The sequence below is a fragment of the Delphinus delphis genome, chromosome 6 (genome assembly GCF_949987515.2).
Source record: "Delphinus delphis chromosome 6, mDelDel1.2, whole genome shotgun sequence".
NCBI lineage: Eukaryota > Metazoa > Chordata > Mammalia > Artiodactyla > Delphinidae > Delphinus > Delphinus delphis.
Genome location: NC_082688.1, coordinates 5570670 through 5594879, shown reverse-complemented (window position 1 = coordinate 5594879; position 24210 = coordinate 5570670). Strand labels below are relative to the sequence as shown.

The following is a 24210-nucleotide window of genomic DNA, read 5'->3' as shown; positions in this document are numbered from 1 at the left end:
CAATGGAACCTGTAACATATTCCTGTTAAATTAATCTCAAATTGCTAAGTGTATTATTCCAATAATCAGAAAAGGTAGATAAGTAACAAGGAGCAGGAGACTTGTGCCCAAGTAAAAAATAAATGTGGATTTACAACATCTAAGAATCTTTTGGCAAATCAAGAATGATCACCAATAGCAAACAGCTTTACTGGTCATCTGTCTGCTTGGATTTGGTACACTGGTTTAGTACAATATTTGGTAGAACGTTACTGACCAGAAAACATGGATGTCACATCTCTAGAAAGAAAAACTATAGTAGTTCAATTCCCAATGTGTACCTTAGTTGTTTTTTGTTGTTGTTGTTGTTTTTATTTTTACTTTTCAAGTAAAAATAAGAATCTCTAAAAAAAAGAAAAAGAAAAGAAAACAATAACCACCAAGCTCTTTCACACTACTTGAGAATAGTGGAAATACAGAGGAGACATGCCATGAGATTGCTTGATATTTCCCAGCGTGCTTTTCCTATTTCTTGAAAATTGTACAGTACTTTGCCACGGTTTGTTACCTGGATGAAATGAGAAACCTGTGCCTTCAGTATTTCCTACCAGCCCTTTCTTGACTTTGTTCTCTGCCTCTTCCTATAATAACAATGAATTCTTTAAGAATAGCAGGGGGATTGAAGAAGCAAGGTGGTTAAACAAAAATTGTCTTTACACATACCAGCCCATTCTGTGATGTACATGAGTTCAGAGCAACCTCCAAGGCCCCTCTTCCAGCCCCATGCTTCACCCTTAACAGTAATGTGAATGCAGCCAGGAGAGTCATAAAACTGTGGGTTTAAGGTGCCATAAGGAAAGGAGGCTTCAGTAACGCCAATGTTTGGAGCTGTGTTTGTCCTCCCAGAGGTGTTCGTACTGGTAAGCAGTGCTCCGTGGTGAGGGTGAGCTTTGCCTTGGTAAAGTGCATGACAGGTGATAGTGAAAGGGCCATGGGAAAGAATTACTGGGAGGGTTGCAGGTGCATTGGCTCAGGCAGATTGGTCGTACGAAGAGTACACAGGAAGGCTGAGGTTTGGGAGTTTATTCTCTTAAAAGTGATCCGTGTCTAATAACCCCTGGAAAATCTTCATTTACTTCCAAGGGGTACACATACTCCAGTCTGAGTCCTGATCTAGATTCTATCATGTATTAGCTGTGACCCTGGACAAATAACTTTAGTCTTATGGCCTCAGTAAGAAAGTCGATCATAATGCCACCTCCCTAAAGGGTTTGATGGGATTTCAGTGGGATATTGCATATAGAGTGCCTGATAGAGTAAGTAAAAAGTTACGTGTCAACCATTATTGATATCGTGATGAGAAAATCTGTAACATAATGGTTTTTATAAGTGAAATATAGTTGAACTTTGTTAACATCAACTCCTCACAGACCTTCAGGGAAGCCTGTCAAGGAAGGAAATCTTAGTGAAGTAAATGGAGAACACTGAACAGCACCTTGACAGAGTCCTAGTCAGGGGAGGATATGTATAGAATATTAGGGCCTGGGTTGGGAGATTTTTTTTAAGTAATTAAAAAAAAATTAAGGTATTCTTTACATGTAATAAAGTCCACCCATTTTAAGTGTACGTTTTGATGAATTTTGGTGCGTAATCATGGAACCTCTGTCACAACTGAGATTATAAAACAGTTCCCTCGTTATAACAATTTTTTCTGTGCCCCTTTCCAGTTAATTCCCTTCTCCAACCACTGATTCCAGGCAACTATCCATCTGCCTTCTGTCTCTGTAATTTTGCCTTTTCAAGAAGTTCATGTAAGTGGAATAATACAAAAACCATAGACTTTTGTATTTGATTTCTTCCACATAGCATGACTTTTTGGTATTCATTCATGTTGTTGTGTATACTGTCTCTTTTCTTTTCCTTGCTAAGTTTGTTTATCCATTTATCAGTGGATAACATATGAATTGCTTCCGTTGCTGGGGCTCTTATGAATACTGCTGCTATGAACAGTCCTGTACTTGTCGTTGTGTGGACATACGCTTTTATTTTTGCTGGAGAAATACCTAGGAATGGAATTTCTGGGTCATAGGACAAGTGTAAATATGGACCTACAGATGGACTCTATTCTGATTCTGTTGATATGTGTCTGTTCTTCTACCAATGTCATACTATCCTGGTTACTGTAGCTGTATAATGTATCTTGAATTAAGGTGTCATCAGATTTTATTGTTCTTTTTCAAAATTGTTCAGCTATTCTAGGTCTTTGCCTGTCCTTATAAAGTTTAGAATTACCTTGTCAATTTCTTCAAAAAAGCCAGTGAAGATTTTGATTGAGATTGCATTGTCTATTATCCATTTGGAGGGGATTGCCGTCTTAATATTGGCTTCATGAGGAATCAATATTCTACAATCCATGAGTATGTCTCTCAGTGTATTTAGGTATTTTATAATTTCCCTTTCCAATGTCTTAATAATTTTCAGTGTACAGGGCTTGCACATCTTTCATTAAGTATATAAATAGTATTGTTAAACGATATTGTAAATAGAATTGTTATTTAATCTTTCTAACTTTTTTTTTCGCTAGACAATGAATTAAGCAAACCTTTATTGAAGCTTAAATTGTGGTACAGAAATACATTTCAACTGATTTAAGTCCAACACCACAAAGAGAGAAATTATGGCACCAAAATTTTCCCTCCTCTGTCATACACACTAGGATTAATTTAGATTACTATTCAATCTAGTTTTCATTTTTCTAGGCTTTGTTCCATACAAATTTGTGCCGTTTTTCAACATTAAATAGAAATCTTAAATCTGTTGGGGTGGGGGGAATCAGACCTCAAGCCAATAAATGTTCATCAAATCTACTGGGACACTGTTCAAGAAGAAAATCCACTTTGAGCATTGGTCCTCATAACAGCACCAAAACATTAGGTACTGCGCGCTAATTGCAGAATCGGACTGATCCATTGATCGAAAGCTTCTTCAGTGAAGCTCTGAATCAACATGTTTAAAAGTCAAAAGTGTTCCAACCACTTGATTTCAAACCAAGTAGAATTTATGTTTAGAAACACTAAAAAAAAAAGTGTTTCATTTATAAGTATAGAGGGAACAAAAACATCACTGCATCAATCCAGAAAGAATCAAAAACTGTTTGAGGACAAGAAGAAATACAAAATTGAGTCAACTTTGCTCTTTTCTCAGCTGCTTAGATGTCCATATTAGCAAATACAGCTAAAAGATGCCAAGTCTTTTAAGCCTGTATTTCTAGTCATTTCCCACTGACCATTTTGGAATTTTGTATGTTATGTTTTATGGATAGCATTCTGCTTCACTGTGTAGTATGTCTGAGTAATCTGAACAGTTCTCATTCATCACTTGATGTTACTCCACGGTGAAAGAAATACCAGTAAGAGGAACCGTCAGAACACTATCACATGCATCGCAAAGTCACAGAACTTTTTAAGTCACAAGATGGCAAAGACATCGATTCTGCTTTGAACCAAAGTTTATGGCATTACCATTAATAGAAATTAGTGGAAAAGGCTGCATCATCTGAGCTGACTTGATTTGTTGAATCCAATACAACCTTTATCTTAAATCTCCTTGCTAACAAATTTAGTGATAATTCTTTTATACTACTACTTAGCAAGTTAATAAAGCCATGGTACTCATGAGAGGCTAATCTCATTTAACGGGGGGCACAGAATGGCATACGGTTTCCATATAGTTCTGCCAATATTCCCTAGTATCAATGTACACCTTCTTTGCTAATCAACACCAGCTTATTCCAAAAGAGCTCATAGTAACGAAAAATGCCAAACTCCCTTGACCTTAAAAGAAAATTAAGCCCAGAGTCCATCCCCCCCACCCCGTTCCCCCTCTGGGGTATAAGGTTAGTGTAAACCCACAGTGTAACAGTGTATTGTTTTAGGGCGGGGGTGTGGTTGGGAGGGAGAAACCATGGTGAGGAATGAATCAATTAAAGTCACACAAGTATAGGAAGCAGTGAGATAGTAATACACAAAATGTTTGTTTTTTTGTTTTTTGCGGTACGCGGGCCTCTCACTGTTATGGCCTCTCCCGTTGCGGAGCACAGGCTCCGGACGCGCAGGCTCAGCGGCCATGGCTCACGGGCCCAGCCGCTCCGCGGCATGCGGGATCTTCCCGGACCGGGGCACGAACCCGTGTCCCCTGCATCGGCAGGCGGACTCTCAACCACTGCCCCACCAGGGAAGCCCGTAATACACAAAATGGATAACTGCAGTCATTTTCGTAGAGGACTCGACTCGTGGAAAAAGAACTTTGATTGGTGCTGCAAAAACATCTGTATGAAGTAGAAATTGGTTTCAGTAACATTAGTAGACAGTATGTTCTAGTAAGTGGAGGTAACTGGATGCAAAATCCTGGTAGCAATTTAATAGAATAGTCCCAGATGTCTAGGCTGAGGCCAACGCCTAATGAGGGTGAAAGCCTTGTCTGTGGGGAATTTTGGATGGTACCTGGAGAAATATTACACTGTACAGAAACCAAATTGAATTGTTTCCACAAGTGTAGTAAAGTTTCATATAGTAAAAGGTTTTTTCTACATGCACTTTAATTTCACAACAAGAGTGGCATAGGATACCTAAACACAGAAGAGAGCATTCATGCAAGATATCTAACTCCTTGATATAATAATGCCTATAATTCAAAATGATTACACTATCATTACATCTAGGGCTTTCTGCAACTACAAGGTGGTGGTTATGAAAAGCATGGCCCTTGGTATCAGTATCTAAAAAGCAGCCACCACCTTCTTCTATGTGTGTTTCTCTTTTTGCGTTTTTTCTTCATTTTTCTTAATCAACTCTGCTGTTGTTGCTGCTGCTTAGCAAAACTGGGGGAAAAAAAGCAAAATTGTAATCATTGAACATAGCGCTCTGGCAATCAAGACGTTTAAAACCTTCAATCTTCTGGGGTGAAGAAAGCACTGTGCAACATTTAGAACTCTGATTTACAAACAGGGTGGTCACAAATTTTCCTGGCTTGAAGACTTCCACAACTTTCCTGATCAGGTCATCATAGGAGGTCTGACTTAAGTTTGTTTCAAAGCTAACATAAGAAAATTGTGGTTCTGGAGTGATGTGAATAGTCCAATAAGTTCCGTCCAATTTCATTCCATTCATTGAATACGCACAAGGATTGAACAGTGTGGGATCAATGACAGAACCTGGTATGAGGTCACGAATTCCACTCTCACGAGTGACATCCTTTGCAGTAACACCATCTTTCATGCAGAACTGGTCCATAACTGCTGGGTCAAGCTCACTCATCAGAATTTCCAGGGTTTGGTCTGGCTGATTGATTACCCGACTCTCTGGGAAATCCAAAGTATACAAGTACCAACAATCAGAATTCATGCCTCCCATACAATTTGCTGCTCCATTTGGGAAAATTGCGTTAAGAAACTCTATTTCTTCCTGGAAATTCCAGTGTGGGTACCCTTGGTGAGAAGACTTCATGAAACTCTTACAAGAATAAAAGAAGCTTTGAGTCAAACCCACTGTAATCCCTAGCAAGTTTCAACAGGGGAACCAGTGCTTTCAGCAGGAGGGTAGTACCACATGTCTTCAAAATGAAACGTCTCTTGGAGACAAACATGCCACTCTCACTGAGTACATAAGCCTCCTGCTTGTCAGTTTTTGTCACACTTACGATTGAACACTGCACATCCTTCAAAAGTATGTCCCACTCAGATCTTGGGATGGTGCGAAGATCCCCAGATCCTTGGTTTGCGCCGGGTTGCTGCCTCGAGAACCAAACCTCCAGCAGCTTCTCGGTGCCTTCAAAAAAATGTTCAACTTCCATCACCATGAGACTAGCGAACAACCACCAACCACAGAAAATCAACTAAATTAAATCTCTTCTCCTGCCGCTGCTGCCGCAGCTGCGAATTGTTCCAGCTGTGTTAACTAAAGTTCAGGTTCCATTTTTGCTATAATTTTATATTAACTTTTTTTTAAAGAGTTAATAAAATTTTCCCGGCTTTTTCTTTGTGTGTGTGAGCGAAAGTTGAACGTGAGTCTGTTGGAAATAGAGGCAGATACAGCTCAGTCCCTTGTAGTCCGCTGTTTCCGCGTTAGAGAGAGTAGAGCGAGCGCTAGCTAATGTCGCCGGCCATACTGTGGAAGCCTCTAACTTTTTATTGCTAATGTATAGAAGTAAGAACGACTTTTGTATACTGAACTTGTATCCTGCAATATGCTAAATTCAGTTCTAGTAGCTTTTTTGTGTGTTGCTTAGGGTTTTCTCCAAACACCCGGAGTTTTTTGTTGTTGTTGCTATCTTTAGATCTTTTTTCTTTAGCTTAGCTGTTTTGAGTCTGTCCCACATATGAGTATGAGTAGTTCAAGGGTCAGTGAGAGATGAGTGTACAGAGTTTGGAGATCACCCACCTCTGTCCCTTCTAAGATTACTCTGCACTCTTCAGCATTCGTAGTTTCCTGGCTTCACTTTTCTGATTCACCAAGTCAGAAATGCTGTGAGTTTCTCTATGCATGTTCCAACCCCCTCTGTATATGACATGTCATAGTATCCAAAGACAAGAAATTGTTGATTATAGGAACTTAAAAAAAAAAGGGGGGAACTTCTTTTCAAAATGATTCTTGAGTAATGACAGAAAATTCAGATAGTTAACATAATATTTTGTTGATAAAAAGGAAAGGAATCTTTTATCTGGCAATGGAATAACTTGGTCACTTTACAGAAAGAAAACCCAAATTCTGATTTTACTTTTTGTCTATCATTCTTTTAAAATTTTGCAATAAAGATTTATAAGTCCTTTTCTTAATGAATAAATAAATTTATTAACATTGAGCCAAGATTTCCAGTATTTTTAAACACAATTCAATATTTTCTTCAAATTCACTATCTGTAGGCATTATAAATCTAGACAAACAGTTTATTTTCCTCAGACCCTTTACCTTTACCATTAATAGTTTATCATCAAATTTGTCTTCTGGTATCTTTTATCATTTATAAAACTTGGAATTAATTAATATACCTTCTTAGGTATGTGTTTATGAATAGATGACAAAATTTTTTTTTTAATTTTAGTTTTTATTTATTTATTTTTGGCTGCCTTGGGTCTGTTGCTGCACACAGGCTTTCTCTAGTTGAGACAAGCGGGGGCTACTCTTCATTGCAGTGTGTGGGCTTCTTATTGCGGTGGCTTCTCTTGTTGCAGAGCACAGGCTCTAAGTGCGTGGGCTTCAGTAGTTGTGGCATGTGGGCACAGTAGTTGTGGCTCCCGGGCTCTAGAGCACAGGCTCAGTAGTTGTGGTGCACAAGCTTAGTTGCTCTGCGGCATGTGGGATCTTCCTGGACCAGGGCTCAAACCCATGTCCCCTGCATTGGCAGGCGGATTCCCAACCACTGCGCCACCAGGGAAGTCCCATAGATGATAAAATTAAACCTCTTAACTAGTTGTAAAATTTAACTGATTATATCACATTAAATAAAACAATGCATAGATTATATTGGTTTACTGTCTTAATAAACTAATAATTTTCTTAATGAAAAAAACAGACAAACCACATTTATCTTATGTACCTATTCCTATTTCTCTGTAACCATTTATATTAGCCAACTTTAAAGTTAAAGTTTCTAGACACAAGAGAAAACTAGAAGACTGGAAACCAATAACTGTCTAGCAAATTTTTCTATGAGCATACATTTTATGTCACTTTAACAAATTTTAAAGTGTCAAAATAAGCATGGATATATCATTTAGAGAAATTTACATATCCAGTTAATCAATTTATAGGTAATTTTTATATAAAAATAAGGAAAAAGGGTAATTTAAAACTACACGTGGTGCCCAATGTTTGGATCTTTTCCTTTAGTTAGAAATTATCCATATATCCAAAGATTATTAATTAACTCAATTTATCATTTGTTTAAGAGATCTTTAAGTGGACAAAACATCTGGAAATTGAAACTTAGACCAACACATCAAATCTTTATGATTTAAAGCATTATAAGAATTCATGAGATTAAGTCATTTAAAAAAGATATTTTATTATATAAGTTCTTTCAACTAAATTCAATTTTATTTTTTATAATTTTAAACAATTTGTGGAAACAGTGATAACTTACTGGATCCATAGAACTAATAAAGTTAATTTAGAAGGTTTAAACCATGAGAAATTAACCCCAAATCTTACATTGATTTAATTATTACATTATTTTTATATCATGATAAAATCAGGAGGCATAGTTATTTTTAAGCTAATTTTATCTCACTCTTGTATATAGTCCAAAGAATCATCTAATTATCAGGAATATTACATAAATATTTTAATATAAATAAACCTCCTATGGTCATATATCCAAAAAGATTTTTAAGACTCTTGGATATACTAAGCCTAGGTATAGGAAACAAAACTATTACCCAAACCCACATTTAAACTTTTGGGTTATAATTTCAGTAAGGGAAAAGTAGAAGCAAAAATAGTTTAATTTTTCTCTCTTTCTTATGGAAATTTTGGACTGTTAATCTGTACTAGTATTTCTTGAGTCTGCACATAAGGACAGAAAAACTATTTATAATTAGTTAATCTCCAGACTTTCCCAAGAAAAGAGAAAATATGGGAAAGGAAGGAAGAAAGAAGTGAGAGCAAGCTGACTGCAGATAGATACGAGTGGCTGATTATCTTCTCCGTGTAAGGAGAGGAGAAGACTTAGACAAGGCAAAACCCATTTTGACAGACCCACTCAAAACTACCAGAGCTAGGGCTTCCCTGGTGGCGCAGTGGTTGAGAGTCCACCTGCCAATGCAGGGGATGCAGGTTCGTGCCCTGGTCCGGGAAGATCCCACATCCCACATGCCGCGGAGCGGCTAGGCCCATGAGCCATGGCCAAAAAAAAAACCTACCAGAGCTAAAGTCAGTACAGCTCATTTAAATAGTAATTCAGATTCTTGGCATCCTATTAAGTCATGTCCTTTAAAAGCTGGCACTTAGTAAGTATGGTGGAAAAGAGGAGGTCTCCCAATTTAAAAAGATGATCTGTCTTTTAGATGGGCAAGACAGAGACTCTCCTCATGAGGTTTCTTCCCTTTTTGTTCTGTGTTTAATGTGTCTCTTAAATGAAAAACCTTATTCATAACAAAATTTTCAAAATGGCAACTGCAATTTCAGATTGGTAAAATTACACCAGTTAGAGAGAGATACATATGCGTTCAAATATGAAGAGAGCAGGTATTTGGCCCAAAGGGCCAGGAAAAGAAGACCTCACAAGAATGGTGTCAGTAGGAATGGTGCTTATGCAATCTTGAGAAAGAAGACTAGAGCTAGAGGTATCACACTTCCTGACTTCAGACTATACTACAAAGCTGCAATAATCAAAACAGTATGGTAGTGACACAAAAACAGACATATAGATCAGTAGAACAGAATAGACAGACCAGAAATAAACCCATGCACTTAAATGGTCAACTGATCTATGTCAAAGGAGGCAAAAATATATAATGGGGGAAAAGACAGTCTCTTCAATAAGTGGTGCTGGGAAAACTGGACAGCTACATATGAAGGAATAAAGTTAGAACATTTTCTTACACCATATACAAAAACTCAGATTAAAAGTAAGACCAGAAACCATAAAACTCCTAGAAGAAAGCATAGAACACTGACAGAAATTGTAACAATATATTTTTTATCTGTCCTAAGGCAAAGGAAGCAAAAGCAAACATAAATAAATGGGGCCTGATTAAACTTAAAAGCTTTTGCACAGCAAAGGAAACCATCGACAATATGAAAGGACAGCCCACAGAATGGGAAAAAATATCTGCAAATGATATGACTGATAGGGGTTATTATCCAAAATATATAAATAGCTCATACAACTCATTATCAAAAACATAAACAACCCAATTAAAATGGGCAGAAGACCTGAACAGACATTTTTCCAAAGAAGACACAGAGATAACCAACAGACACATAAAAAGATGTCTAACATCACTAATCATCAGAGAAAGGCAAATCAAAACCACACCTCACACCTGTCAGAATGGCTATCATCAAAAAAGACCACAAATAACAATTATTGGCAAGGATGTAGAGAAAAGGGAACTCTTGTACACTGCCGGTGGGAATGTAAATCAGTGCAGCCCCTATGGAAAACAATATGGTGGTTCCTCAAAAAACTGAAAAAGAATTACCATATGATCCAGCAATTCCACTCCTGGATATATATCCAAAGAAAACAAAAGCACTAACTTGAAAAGATACACACACCCCAATGTTCAAAACAGCATTATTTACAATAGCCAAGATATGGAAGCAACCTAAGTGTCCATCAACAGACGAATGGATAAAGAAGATGTGGGGTGTATGTGTGTGTATATGTGTATAATGGAATACTACTCAGCCACAAGAAAGAATGAAATTTTGCCATTTGCAGTGACATGGATGGACCTGGAGGGTATTATGCTTAGTGAAATGTCAGACTGAGGAAGATAGATACTGTATGTTGTCACTTATATGTGGAATCTAAGAAATAAAACGAATTAATATAACAACTGAAACAGACTTAAAGATATAGAGAACAAACCAGTGGTTATCAGTGGGGAGAGGGAAGGCAGAGGGGATTAAGAGGTACAAACTACTATGTATAAAATAAATAAGCTACAAGGATATATTTTACAGCACAGGGAATATAGCCAATATTTTATAATAGCTTTAAATGGAGTATGAGCTATAAAAAAATTTGAAACACTGTGTTATACACCTGAAACTAATATAATATTATAAATCACTATACCTCAATTTAAAAAAAAAAGAGAGGGACTGGTGCTTATGCAAACCTCATATCTCCAGAATCTGTTCAAAGGCCAGGGAGTCACCAAGTGGAGTTCCAATGAACCCCCCAACAATCGATGTCTATCACTACCCTTAGAAAACAGGGCTTGTGGAAATTCACTTTAACACCATTTGCTTAACGGTGGAATTAGGTTCTTAATTCAGCCAACCCAAGCAATCAATAATGAGTGACTGTATACAGGACTTGGCTGTAGGTATATACAAAGATGGATCAGACATAAGACATAGTTTCAGCTGCCTAGGGAGCTCACAGTCTAGCTCTTCTTTTGAGCAAAATATTGCTTAAGTTGTTGCCTTAATGGTAGGATAAATCTGCCTTGGAATTGATCCAAGATGATTTAATTACTGTGAAATAGTTACACCAATAAGACTTAAATTCCAGAGAACCCCCCTACTGGATTCCAGCATGATGCAAGATATTAGGATTCCTGTTCTTATGTTGGTAAGCCAGGCCAGCCCTATTTTCTGTGATGACTTTTTTTTTTTAATAAAATAATGCATTCACTAGTTTAAAAATTAATATATAAAAATGTAGATTGAGGGCTTCCCTGGTGGCGCAGTGGTTGAGAGTCTGCCTGCCGATGCAGGGGACACGGGTTCGTGCCCCGGTCTGGGAAGATCCCACATGCCGTGGAGCGGCTAGGCCCGTGAGCCATGGCCGCTGAGCCTGTGCGTCCGGAGCCTGTGCTCTGCAACGGGAGAGGCCACAACAGTGAGAGGCCTGCATACCGCAAAAAAAAAAAAAAAAGTGTAGATTGAGAAGTCTTACTCTGACCCTTGTGCATATCTACTTTGTTATTGCATTCTCATTTCTCCCATGAATAAACACTATAATCAGTTTCTTAGATGTCTTTCCATTGTTTCTTTGTGCAAATACAAGCAAAAATGAATTCATATACTTTTAAATCCCGTTCTTACACAGAAGCTAGAATACCAGTTCAAAGGTGGTCAGGCAGGAGGAATTCTGTTTTACTTGGGAGAGGATCAGCGTTTTTTTTTTTTCTAGTCAGGCCTTCAACTGATTGGATGAAATCCACCCACATTAAGGAGGGTAATCTCATCCAAAAACACCCTCATGGAAACAACCAGAATAATGTTTGACCAAATATCTGGATACTCTGTGACCCAGTTAAGCTGACACATAAAATTAACCATCAGGGGCTTCCCTGGTGGCGCAGTGGTTGAGAGTCCGCCTGCCGATGCAGGGGACACAGGTTCGTGCCCCGGTCTGGGAAGATCCCACATGCCGCGGAGTGGCTGGGCCCGTGAGCCATGGCTGCTGAGCCTGCGCGTCTGGAGCCCTGGAGCCTGTGCTCCGAAACGGGAGAGGCCACAACAGTGAGAGGCCCACATACAGCAAAAATAAAATTAAATTAAATTAAATTAACCATCACGAGGGTCCTGCCCCAATTAGTGGAAGAATTAATGCTACTCTGGTCTTGCCTAACAACGTTTAAGAGCAAAACCCGAAAGGATCAAATTGTTTCCAGACTGTATCTCACAACAAAGCTAAAGAATATTTTTAGCAATGCAAAAATATCTAGGACCCAACATGGTAAAATACACAATGTCTGCATCCAGTCAAAAATTACTAGGTATGTAAGGAAGTAGGAAATATTCCAGTAACTGACCAGAAATGACACAGATGGTAGAATTAGTAAATATGGACATTAAAGTAATTATTATAATTGTATTCCATATGTTTAAGAAGCTAGAGGAAAGTTTGTGTTAATTAGAGACATGGAGATAAACTTCTAGAGATGAAAACTACAATTGCTGAGATGAATACATTGAATGAAATCGATGTCAGAATAAACAGTGTAGAAATAAAGATTAGTGATTTTGAAAACAATGTAAACTGTCCAAAATGAAACACAGAAAGAAAAAAATCTGAAAAAAATTAATGAACAAAGCATCAGTGAAATGCGGGGCCAATTATATGTGTAATTGGAGTGTCTAAAGGAGGAAGGAAGTGTGAGGGATAGAAGAAATAACAGAAGAAAAAAATGACTGAAAAAAAACCCTCCAAATGTAATGAAAGTAATAAACCCATAAATCCAAGAATCTCAAGGAGCTCCAAGCACAAGAAACATGAAGAAAACTGGTATCAAGGCACATTATACTCAAATTGCATAAAACTAGTGATAGAGAAGAATGTTAAAAGCAGCCAGAGAAAATGAAGGTTAGGATGACAGCAGATTCCTCTGTGAAAACAGTGTAAGCCAGGCAACAGTGGAGCGACATCTTTAAACTAACAAAAGAAAAACATCGTCAACCTAGAATTATTTTCTTGGTGAAAATGTCTTTCACAAACAAAGGCAATATAAAGTCTTCTTCAGACATCAAAAACTGAAAGCATTCATTACCATCAGGCTTGCACTAAAAAAAATGTAAAAGAATGTCCTTGAAGCAGAAGAAAAATGATACCTGGTGGAAACCAGAGCTACAAAAAGAAAAGGATACACTGGAGAAGGGTAACTACCTTGTAAATATATCATTTTTTTCTCATTATTTATTTTTTTAAAAAATTAATTAATTAATTTATTTATTTTGGGCTGTGTTGGGTCTTCGTTGCTGCACGCGGGCTTTCTCTGGTTGCGGAGAGCAGGGGCTACTCTTCGTTGCAGTGTGTGGGCTTCTCATTGCGGTGGCTTCTCTTATTGTGGAGCACGGGCTCTAGGCATGCAGGCTTCAGTAGTTGTGGCACACGGTTTCAGTAGTTGTGGCTCACGGGCTCTAGAGCGCAGGCTCAGTAGTTGTGGTGCACGGTCTTAGTTGCTCCGCAGCATGTGGGATCTTCCCAGCCCAGGGTTCGAACCCGTGTCCCCTGCATTGGCAGGCAGATTCTTAACCACTGCGCCTCCAGGGAAGCCCTTTTCTCATTATTTAAATCTCTTTAAAAGATATGTCTTTTAAACAAAAGCAGAAATAACACACTGGCGTTTACAGCTTATGTAGAAGTAAAGTTTATGACAGCAGTAGCACAAATGGGAGTGGGAAAATGGAATTATACTGTTGTAAGATTCTTATACTATATGTGAAGTAATATATCATTTGCAAGTAGATTGTGATAAGTTAAAGATGTATATGATAAACTCTAAAGCAGCAGAGTTATAGCTAATAAGCCAACAGAGATAAATTATAATAATGAAGATATTTAATTAATACAAAAAAGGGCAGACAGAAAAACTTGGAAAAGTGAACAAAGAACAGATTACATAGCAGTACATCTGAAACTTATTTTTTAAAAAAGAACAGATTGGATATATATAAAATAGCAAGATGGTAGATTACATTCCATATTGATATTATATTAAATATAAAAGTCTAAATGTCCCAATAAAAAACAGAGACTGTCAGATTGGATAAAAAAGTAAGACCCATTTATATGTTACCTACAATGAACCCAACTTTTAATATAAAGATACAAATAGATTAAAAGCAAAAGGGTGGAAAAAGTTGTACCAGGTCAACATTAATCAAAAGATTAACTTGAATGTCTATATCAGAAAAAGTAGATTTCAAAACAGAGCATATTACCAAGGATAAAGAGAGTCATTTCGTAATGGTAAAGAGGTCAATCCAATAAGAACATATAATCCTAAGTGTTTGTATATGTATTAGAGATTCAAAACACATGAATCAAAAACTGATAGAACTGCAAGGAGAAATCCACAATTATATTTGGAGATTTTAACACTTCTCACTCAATTGATAGAACACATAGACAGACAATCAATAAGGATATGGGAGATTTGAACAATATAATCAACTGTCTTGGCTTCATTAACATTTATAGAACACTCTACCCCTCCACCCCAAACAGTAGAATACACATTCTTTACAAGTGCACATGAAACTGTTACCAAGATAAATCATTTTCTGGGCCATTAGAAAAGTCTCAATGAATGTGAGCTGATTCAAGTCATAGAAAGTATGATCTCTGACCACAGGGGAATTAAATAAGGAATCAGTAACAGAAAGATATCTGGAAGAGCTTTCAATTATTTGGAAACGAAATAACACACTTTTAAATAAACCATGAGTCAAAGAAAAAAAAATCAAAAGTGAAATTAGTAAGTATTTGGAACTGAATGAAGGTGAAAATGCAACATAAAATTTTGGGGATAGGGCTAAAGGGAAATTTATTTAACACTAAAACGCTGTATTAGAAAAGAAAAAAAGCTTCAAATAACTGACCTTGGGATCCCATCTTAGGAAACTAGAAAAATGAAAGCTAGTGAAACCCAAATTAAGCAGAAAAAAAGGTCAATGTGGAAATCAGTGAAATGGAAAACAGAAAAACCATGAAGAAATCTATGAAACCAAAAGCCAGTTCTCTGAAAAGAGCAATAAAATTGATAAACCTCTGGCCAGACCAATCAGGAAAAAAAGAGAAGACAAAAATTTTAATAAGTAAACCAAATAGCAACCTAGAAAAAACAGACAAGTTCTTTGAAACACACAAACTGCCAAAACTCACTCAAGAAGAAACAACCACAATAGGCCCAAATCTATTAAAGAAACTGAGTTTGTAGTGTAGTTAAAAACCTTCCCACGAAGAAAATGCCAGGGCCTGATGGTTTTACTGGTGAATACTACCAAACATTTAAGAAAGAAATATTACAAATTCTATACTGCCTTTCCAGAAATGAGAAAAAGAGGGGACAAACACTTCCCAGCTCATTCTTCCAGGTAAGCATTACTGCGCAGATGTTCCCTCTTAGTCTCTTCTCCCTGTGCGGCCAGAGTAATCCTTTTAAATCTAATCAAATCCCAGTCTCTCCTCTGCCCCAAACCTCCAGTGCCTTCCCAGCTCCTTCAGAGTAAAAGCCACAGCCCTGGCAATCACCGCAGGCAGACAAGATCTCCCCACCTCCCTGCAGCTTCTGACTAATGTCCTTTTACTCTCCCTCTTACCTACTCTGTTCCATTCACATTGACCTCTTTGCTCTTCCTTGGACCTCCCCCAGTCATCCTCCCTGCCCCACTGACTTTGCAAGTGCTGTTCCCTATGCTAGGAAAGTGCTTCCCCCATAGTTCACGCTACCTCCTTTGGGTCTTTGCTCAATTGTCATCTTCAGTGATGGTGTTTCTGACCACTTTATTTAAAATTATAATCTCAGTCCCCACTCTTCAACCTCAGCAACTCCATCCCTCTTACCTGCTTTTTCTCCCTAGTGGTTTTTACCCTCTTATGTATTCTTTAATTTATTTTGTTGTCTGTCTCCCCTACCCCAATGGAAAGTGAACTATCGAGGGGGCAGGGATTTTTTCCCCATATTCTACCTGTTGTAACCCTAGAGCATAGGACAGTACCTAGCTCTTAGTATGTACTCTGTAAACATTTGCAGAATATTTCTCTCTTAATGGTGCTCTCTTTGCTTTGTTCTCAAAAAAAAAGAAAGAAAAAGAAAACCACCTTCCTGTCTAAAGTGATATATTCTCAGATTGTCCCATAGTTTGATGACCAGGAATTTTTTAACCCATGGATTTACAAGAGGTGTTCCTCTCCTTTGTGGGGAAGGAGAGGGATAATTACGAAAGCAACATGAGGAAAGGAGAACTGTCAGAGGAGTTCTTAGGCAGATCAGTTCTAGAAAGGTTGACGTATGAGATTGAGGCTTTGAAAGTTGATTCCTTTTTAAATAAGTACTTGCATACTTCTTGGAAAGCTTACGTGAACCCCCATCCAGGCATTGGTGTACCCCATGTTGAAGGCTAAGACCAAAGTTTATTTAACTTAATGATAGATCCTTGCTATTTAAACAATCTGCAGTGAATATATGTGTATTCATATTCACTTGTATGTGTATGTGTAGGCAAGTCTGTAAATTCCCAGAAATAGAATTGCTGGGTCAAAGGGTAAATAGATGTGAGGTTCTGAGAGATATTGAATATTGCCACATTTCACTTATGGGACTTTTTGAGAACCAGGAATCAGATATGCAAATCCTAGGCAGAGTCAAGAGCTAGCAACTATAGAACAAAGTTAAAGGCAATTTTGTCACCTTAAATAGTGGAAAGGTGCAGAATTAATTAAACGCTGCTTTCAGTCCTTAGGAGACCATGTACAAACCTGATAAGCCCCCGCCCCTTGTCTTTGTACAACTCACTGGCAGGAAGTTGAACACCCAGGGCTCTGGACACTGTTTTTCATAAAGCTTTCTGGCTCACTTGCTCTGGAAATGTTGAGACAGGAATCAGTTGCAGCCAGCCAGGGCTGACTGTCCATGTTCTTGATGTGGTTTGCTGGAGACCTGCCCCTCATCCTCCTGTGGCCCAAAGGCTCCTAAATCCGTTTGTAAGGATTGGTTGGTTGTGGGCACAGTCTAGATAAGGGAAGCCAGTTTTTTGGTACAAGTGCTGGCATTTGTAAGTTAGCAAACTTACTCTTTCTAGTCAGGAAAATGTCTTTTTTTTTTTTTTTTTTTTTTTTTTTTGCAGTACGTGGGCCTCTCACTGTTGTGGCCTCTCCCGTTGCGGAGCACAGGCTCCGGACGCGCAGGCTCAGCGGCCATGGCTCACGGGCCCAGCCACTCCGCGGCATGTGGGATCTTCCCGGACCGGGGACTGAACCCGTGTCCCCTGCATCAGCAGGCGGACTCTCAACCACTGCGCCACCAGGGAAGCCCGAAAATGTCATTTTTTAAAAGCCCTTGACAAGGAGAAAGAAAAATTTACCTTAGACCTTGAATCAGCTCACAGACTGAGAGCCTAGACGGATGGTAACAGGCGTTTAGCTCAGCCTCCATTTTGCAGGTGAATGAGGCTCCGAGTGGGGGAAGTGCCTCCCCGAGCCTCCCACTGGAACCCAGGGCCCTGCTCTCTTGCAGGGCTTCTGTCTACCACCCACAGCTGCCTCTCCTCCACGGTCACCAGTGCTTTCCTATCCAGGTACAGGGAGGTTTGCATTAGAGAAAGACAACCCTTTAGCATGGATTTCTACCACCTGGCATGACACTGGATAAAGCTACTTATCGGTGCTGTTTGTACTTCTGATATATATTCCACTTGGGGTCTTGTAGAGCAGAAGGAGCAAAGAGAAAGAAACCGAATTGTACGGACTGTACTCACTCTAGGACCACTAATATCGTTCTCACCAGCCGAATCAAGTCCAGCAGTGGAGTGCCCTCTCACAGCCCCAGAGGGGCTCATTCACAGGGGAGCACCAAGCAGGGGCTCTGGCGGTGAGTGGGCTCCCCTGAGGAATGGGACATCTGAAGAAGGAAAACAGTGTGTTTATTGAGGTATCATTTACATATGGTAAAGTTTGCCCCTTTCCGAGTATGAGTTTTGACAGTGCTTACAGTCATGTAACTACCACCACCCTTGAAATCTACAACTGTCCCATCACTCCCAGCCCCTCCCCCGCCAGCCCTAATTCCTTTGGTCGCCAATGCATCCTCCCAGCCCCTGCGACCACTTTTCAGTTTTCTGTCCTTAGGATTTTGTCTGTTACAGAATATCATAAATAGAATTATAAAGTGTATAACCTTTTGAGTCAGGATGCATTTAAGATTCATCCGTGTTGTTGCATGTAGTCAACGTGGTTCATTCCTTTTCATTGCTGAGTAGCATTCCGTTGTATGAAGATACCCCAGTGTGTTTAGCCATTCAGCTGTTGAAGGACATTTGAGTTGTTTCCAGTTTTTGATGATTATGAATAAAGCCACTGTAAATTCACATATAGGTTTTTGTGTAGACATTTTTCCATTTCTCTTGATTAAATAATTAGGAATGGAATTGCTAGGCCATATGTTAAGTGTATGCTTAACTTATGAGAAACTGCCCAGCTGTTTTCCAAAGTGAATGTATTATTTTGCATTCCCACCAGCAGTTCCTACCAGTTTGCATTCATGCCAGTTGCTCCACATTTTTACCAGCACTTGATATTTTCTCCCAGTCTTCGACTTGTTCTTTTCGTTCTCTTAACAGTGTCTTTAGAAGAGCATAAATTTTGGGAATTCCCTGGCGGTCCAGTGGGTAGGACTCCACGCTTTCACTGCCGTGGGCCCAGGTTCAATCCCTGGTTGGGGGGAACTAAGATCCTGCAAGCCTCGTGGCACGGCCAAAAAAAAAAAGAATGGCATAAATTTTCAATTTTGGTGGAAGTCCAATATATGAGTTATTTCTCTTAAGGTTCATACTTGGTATTGTACCTAAGAAATTTTGTCTAACACAAGATCACAAAGATATTCTTCTAGAAGTTTTATTTAACATTTAGATCTATAATCCATTTTGCATTCAATTTTATATGCGGCGCATACTGACCAAGTGTCATCATTTTGTATATGGATGCGTGATATTCCAGGACCATTGGTTCAAAAAACTATCCTTTCTCCATTGAATTGTCTTTGCACCTTTGTGGAGAATCAATTCAGCACATATGAGTGGGCGACTTGTATGCTTTTAACTGATTTCTGAATTCTAAAAGGAGAATGGTAAAAGGAAGAATCTTCCAGTCTTTCTATACTACTGATTTCTCCACTGGGAAGCCTCTCCTAACATCTGTAGGCAGAATTGTCCACTTCTTCTGGGCTCCTTTTTATTATTATTTATTTATTTACCTATTTATTTGGCTGCACAGCACAGTTTGCGGGATCTTACTTCCCCGACCAGGGATTGAACCTGTTCCCTCGGCAGTGAAAGTGCAGAGTCCTAACCACTGGACTGCCAGGGCATTCCCTGGGCTCCTATAGCTATGATGCATACACTTACTATGGAATTTTTCTCACCCTTATGATTCCTTGTTTCAGGGTCTGCTCCTCTCTCCTTCCCACCTCTCTCTCAAGACCAAGCATCCTTGGAGGCCCAGAAGTGTGTCTTCTTCCTTTTTATCATCTTCATCACCACTGGCTCTATAATGTTTGTTGAATGAATGGCCCATTCGCAAATCTCTGACGACAAGTCACATCTTTGATTGACAAGTGATGACAAGTCAAGAGTTTTATGAGAGCTATACCAGTCAGATGAGGACCAAGAAGTGAAGATAAAGACCCAGTTCTCTTTAAAGGAGGAGCTGTTTCTTATTCTACTTTGGTGTGACCTCTGTTTTGCCAGGGACGCGTAGGGTGGGTCTGTCATACCAGGCACATTTGGGTTATTGGTGGAATCTCAGCTTCAGAGCATGCCTGGCTTCTTGAGTCCCTCTTCCTTTGGGATTCTTTCATGCTGGGCTTCAGTCACTGTGGCTTTGTTGGGAATACAACTCCCTTCCCTTGAGTTGTTTTGGAGATCGGACAAGAAAAAGTAAGGGAAAACGCTGGGCAGTATTGAGAATTATTGACTGATTAACCTTTGAAATTCATTTGTTTATCAGAACCCTAAGACTCATGAAATGTTTATTGTTAATTCCAGTATTTCATTGGTTGCTTCTCCTTCCCCTAGTACTTTGGAAACATAATATTTACCACCTAGAAATTTTCCTACCTAGAAATTTTCCTACAATAGATCTTAAATATTCTTCTTAACGTTTTGATCTCAACTAATTTACTCTGATTCTTGGTTTCTGTGAGAAGTTTAACAGTTTGGACTGTTTGTCCAGAAGATGGGTGGTGCCAGGGTGTATATTTGGGAACTCTTAAAGTTGCAGCCCTTCAGGCCTCTGTGAAGGCTGCAGACTGGAGAGCTGCAGTTACTTGTGAGAGTATCCAGGTGCTTCCTATGAGTGGGAGATGTGTTTCTGTGCCTTTCAGCCTTTGATGTGCCAGGCTGCCAGCGTTCTCAGATGTCTCTATCTTAATCAACCTGAGCTACATCTCCCACTCCCACCCAGGTCTTGATTATCTTGGTTGTATATACAGTCCTCCCCCTCACATACACTCCTTAGCCAGGAGTATGCTGGGAGTCAGTAGAGGTGTCAGGGCTGGGTGGAACTGGTGCATGTTTCCTCTCCGGGAATGTGGCTCTTATTAGAAGCATCTCTAAATAAGATGCCACGTACCTGCAACACATAGAGTATGGTCTTTTTAGGTTCGCAGCATGGAACTGAGCAGCCAAACGTATTGCATTTCTAATCCTCTGTCTCATCCTTTCTATGACATCCAATCAGGAAATGGGATCAAACTCTTAGAACACATTGCTTTCTCCCTTTTTTTATTAACGTTTTTTGAGGTAAGATTTACATGCCATAAAATTTACCATCTTAGTGTACAATTCAGTGATTTCTAGTAAATTTATATAGTGTGCAGCCATTACCACAGTCCAGTTTTAGAACATTTCCATCATCCCCAAAAGATCCCTTGTGCCCCTTTGCAGCCAGTCCCACCCCCACGCCCAGGCAGCCGCTAAATCTGCCTTCTGTCTCTATAGATTTGCCTTTTCTGCACATTTCCTATAAATGGAATCATACAATATGTAGTCTTTGTGACTGGCTTCTTTCATATCTCAGTGTGTTTTTGAGGTTTCCCTATATCGTAGCACATATCAGTACTTCATTCCTTTTTATTATTGAATATTATTCCATTCTTTGGATATACTTTTTGTTTATTAATTCATCAACTGATGGACGTTTGGATTGTGTCCAATTTTGGCTGTTATGAATAATGCTTCTGTGGACATTCATGTACAGGTCTTTGTGTGGATATGTTTTCATTCCTCTAGGGTAGATTCCTAGGAGCAGAGTTGTTGGGTCTTATAGTAAGTTTATGTTTAACCTTTTAAGAAACTGCCACAGTGTTTTCTGTAGTAGGGCTGCACCATCTTATGTTCCCCCCAGCAGCGTATGAGTGTTCTAGTTTCTCCACATCCTCACCAACACTTGGTTTTGTCTGTCGTTTTGATCATAACTATTTGAGTGGCTGTGAAGAAGTACCTCGTTGTGGTTTTAGTTTCCATTTCTGGAATGACTAACGATGCTGAGCGTCTTTTCATGTGCTTATCAGCCATTCATATTTCTTCTTTGGTGACACATCAATTTAAATCTTTTATCCATTTTTTAATTGGTTTGCTTACTGTCTTCTTATTGTGTGTTGAGTTCTCTGTATTCTGGATACAAATTCTTTATCAGATATGTGACAGAACACAGAATTTTTTAATCTTCCTCACACCAGTACCAGAGACGCTGGAAAGGGGAAGGGACGGTTAAGGTAGCAATAATAATTAATGTGTAATTGTTGAGTCTTTGTTATGAGCTGGATACTGGACTGTGTGTTTCACAGCGATTATTTAAGGCACTTTCTCATTTTCTAAAGGTTATAGGATAATTTCAAACGCTTGCTCTTCAATTAACAGTTTTTAATAGATAAAGAAAAGAAACAGTTGATTTGGGAAATTCTTAGATTTACGGGAGTTAAAACTGGTCTTTTAGTATTACCGTAAAGACTAGATGCAGAATACCAGCGGTTTGAAACAGCTAGATGTTTATTTCTCGCTTCTGTTAACAGGCTGACATTAGCAGTCCTGCATGTGTACGGGGACTCCACAGAATCAGACACCTGCTATGTTGTTACTTTTAAGGTGTGGATTCTACCTCAGGATCCAAATGGCCACTCCAGCAAGCTTGTCCCCTTGCAGGCAGTGGGAAGTAGAAAAGAGAGGGAGAGCATTCTCATTCCTTTTAAGAACCTGACCCAGAAGTTGCATGTATCTGTGCTGCTCGCCATATCATTGGTTAAAACTTAGTTACATGGTAATGACTAGGCACAAGAGGGACTAGGAAATGTAGTCTTTATTCTGGGGCCATATGTCCATCTAAAACTTAAGGGTTGATGGTGAGAGAGGAGAACAGATGTTAGGGGACATTGTTGGGCTTGGCAGTTCCTGTAACTAGTCTCTGTGGGATTCCCATTACTTTTTCATCAGAGAAAGTCTAGTTGATATGAGGTTATTGGCCGAAACCTTTTGGAGCAGTTCATTTTACTTTTGTTTTAGAATTGCACTAGAATGTTCTTAATGGTGAAGTAGCCATAAATATGAATTACTATTGCTTAGGGAATGTGAAGATACCTTAGTGATTAAATACAATTCTGGAGTTGCTTTACTGAATACAGATTTTATATACCAGCTCGTAGGAAGGGTAGCAAACAAGAGGACAGCTTCTGCCAGGTTGACTTTGTTTTGCAGTTTTCTTTTCAAGTGGCTCTTTCCTCCTGACAGTGCCATTTAATGAGCAGTTTCTCCAATGTTCACCGTAGCTGTTCTTGTCTGGTTAGTATGTAGTTCTGGATCAATATGCCAGATCTGTCTCTTTAGGAAGAAAAAGAGCAGTACTGTTTCATTTAGAGATGTCATTACTTGTCTAAGGACAACAGTAATTTCTAACACGTGGAGGGAAGCAATCTTCTGGATCCATTTGTCCTTTGTATGTTTAAAACCCTGACAACAAAACAAATTGGTACTGAATGTTTTGAAGAAACAAACATTAACGCTCTCTGAGTGTTTCATTTCTAGGTTTTCAGGCCTTGGTAACATTACCAAGAAATCTGCTTTCCCGGGTGCAGCTCTATTGCTGAGAAGATTTTAATATCAAAGGAGCCCATACTTTTACAGCCCACTTCAGCCGCCCCAGAGATAACTTGGATAAACATGGGCTCCTCCACCTACCTCCTAATCCCTGCTGGGTCTTACACTGTGGGGAGGTTCAGACAACTTGTTTTCTTTCCCTTCTGGCCCTTCTCTCTACACTCCCCTCCAGCTGCCTTCCTTCCCCCACCCCCAAAGTAACGTGATCTCCTAGGCCTGGTCTGCTGCTTTGGCAGATTCTTTTAGTCTTAGAGAAAGAGAGGAAAAAAATTAACCATTGGTTTTCCAGTTCAGACTTAACAAAACTATAAAAGCCAAAAGCAGTACCAGTGTTTGAAAATAAAAGTATTGTTTGTAGATAACCAGTGCTTGGGCTTTTCTTTTATCAACCAGTTCTACTTAAGGCAGATTAAATTTACCTTATTATAATGATGATAGTTTATCGCCTTTAGATTTTTGCAACATTGCTACTTTTGACTTGTTTGTTTTGTAGATATCTTAATCTTTATTCAGTATTCAGATTAAAACAAACAAACAAGACTTCCCACGATTTAAAATAAAATTCTGTGGCATTTATTTCAAAAGTTAACCAAAGTAAAAGGGACAAAGACAATTCATGAAATCATGCAAAACCTCTTTAAGCTAAATTCAAGCACTTAGATTTTAATAAGAATATCTCAAACTATTTTTGTTTAATAACATAACTGTTTATAATTTGACTTTAAGTTATGTGACTGGATTTAAGAATTCAGGGTTTGGTTGTTTCTTCACCACCAGCAATATTAAGATTTGAGACCTGTAGTTTGCAACAAATTTTAAATACTTTTTCAGCCTGGTATCCTAAAACTAGTCTGTCAGCTCTTCATTATGGGTGCCTAGTGGGTGTCACATAATCGAAAAAATC

General features: G+C 38.9%; 1 protein-coding gene and 1 pseudogene across 1 annotated transcript in view; one reads left to right on the top strand and one right to left on the bottom strand.

Moving 5' to 3' along the window:
- ABL1 (ABL proto-oncogene 1, non-receptor tyrosine kinase) overlaps nt 1-24210 on the top strand; it is a 134069-nt gene that overhangs the window by 55818 nt on the left and 54041 nt on the right. The gene's annotated exons all lie outside the window — the stretch shown is intronic.
- LOC132426484 (S-adenosylmethionine decarboxylase proenzyme pseudogene) lies at nt 4639-6143 on the bottom strand (annotated as a pseudogene).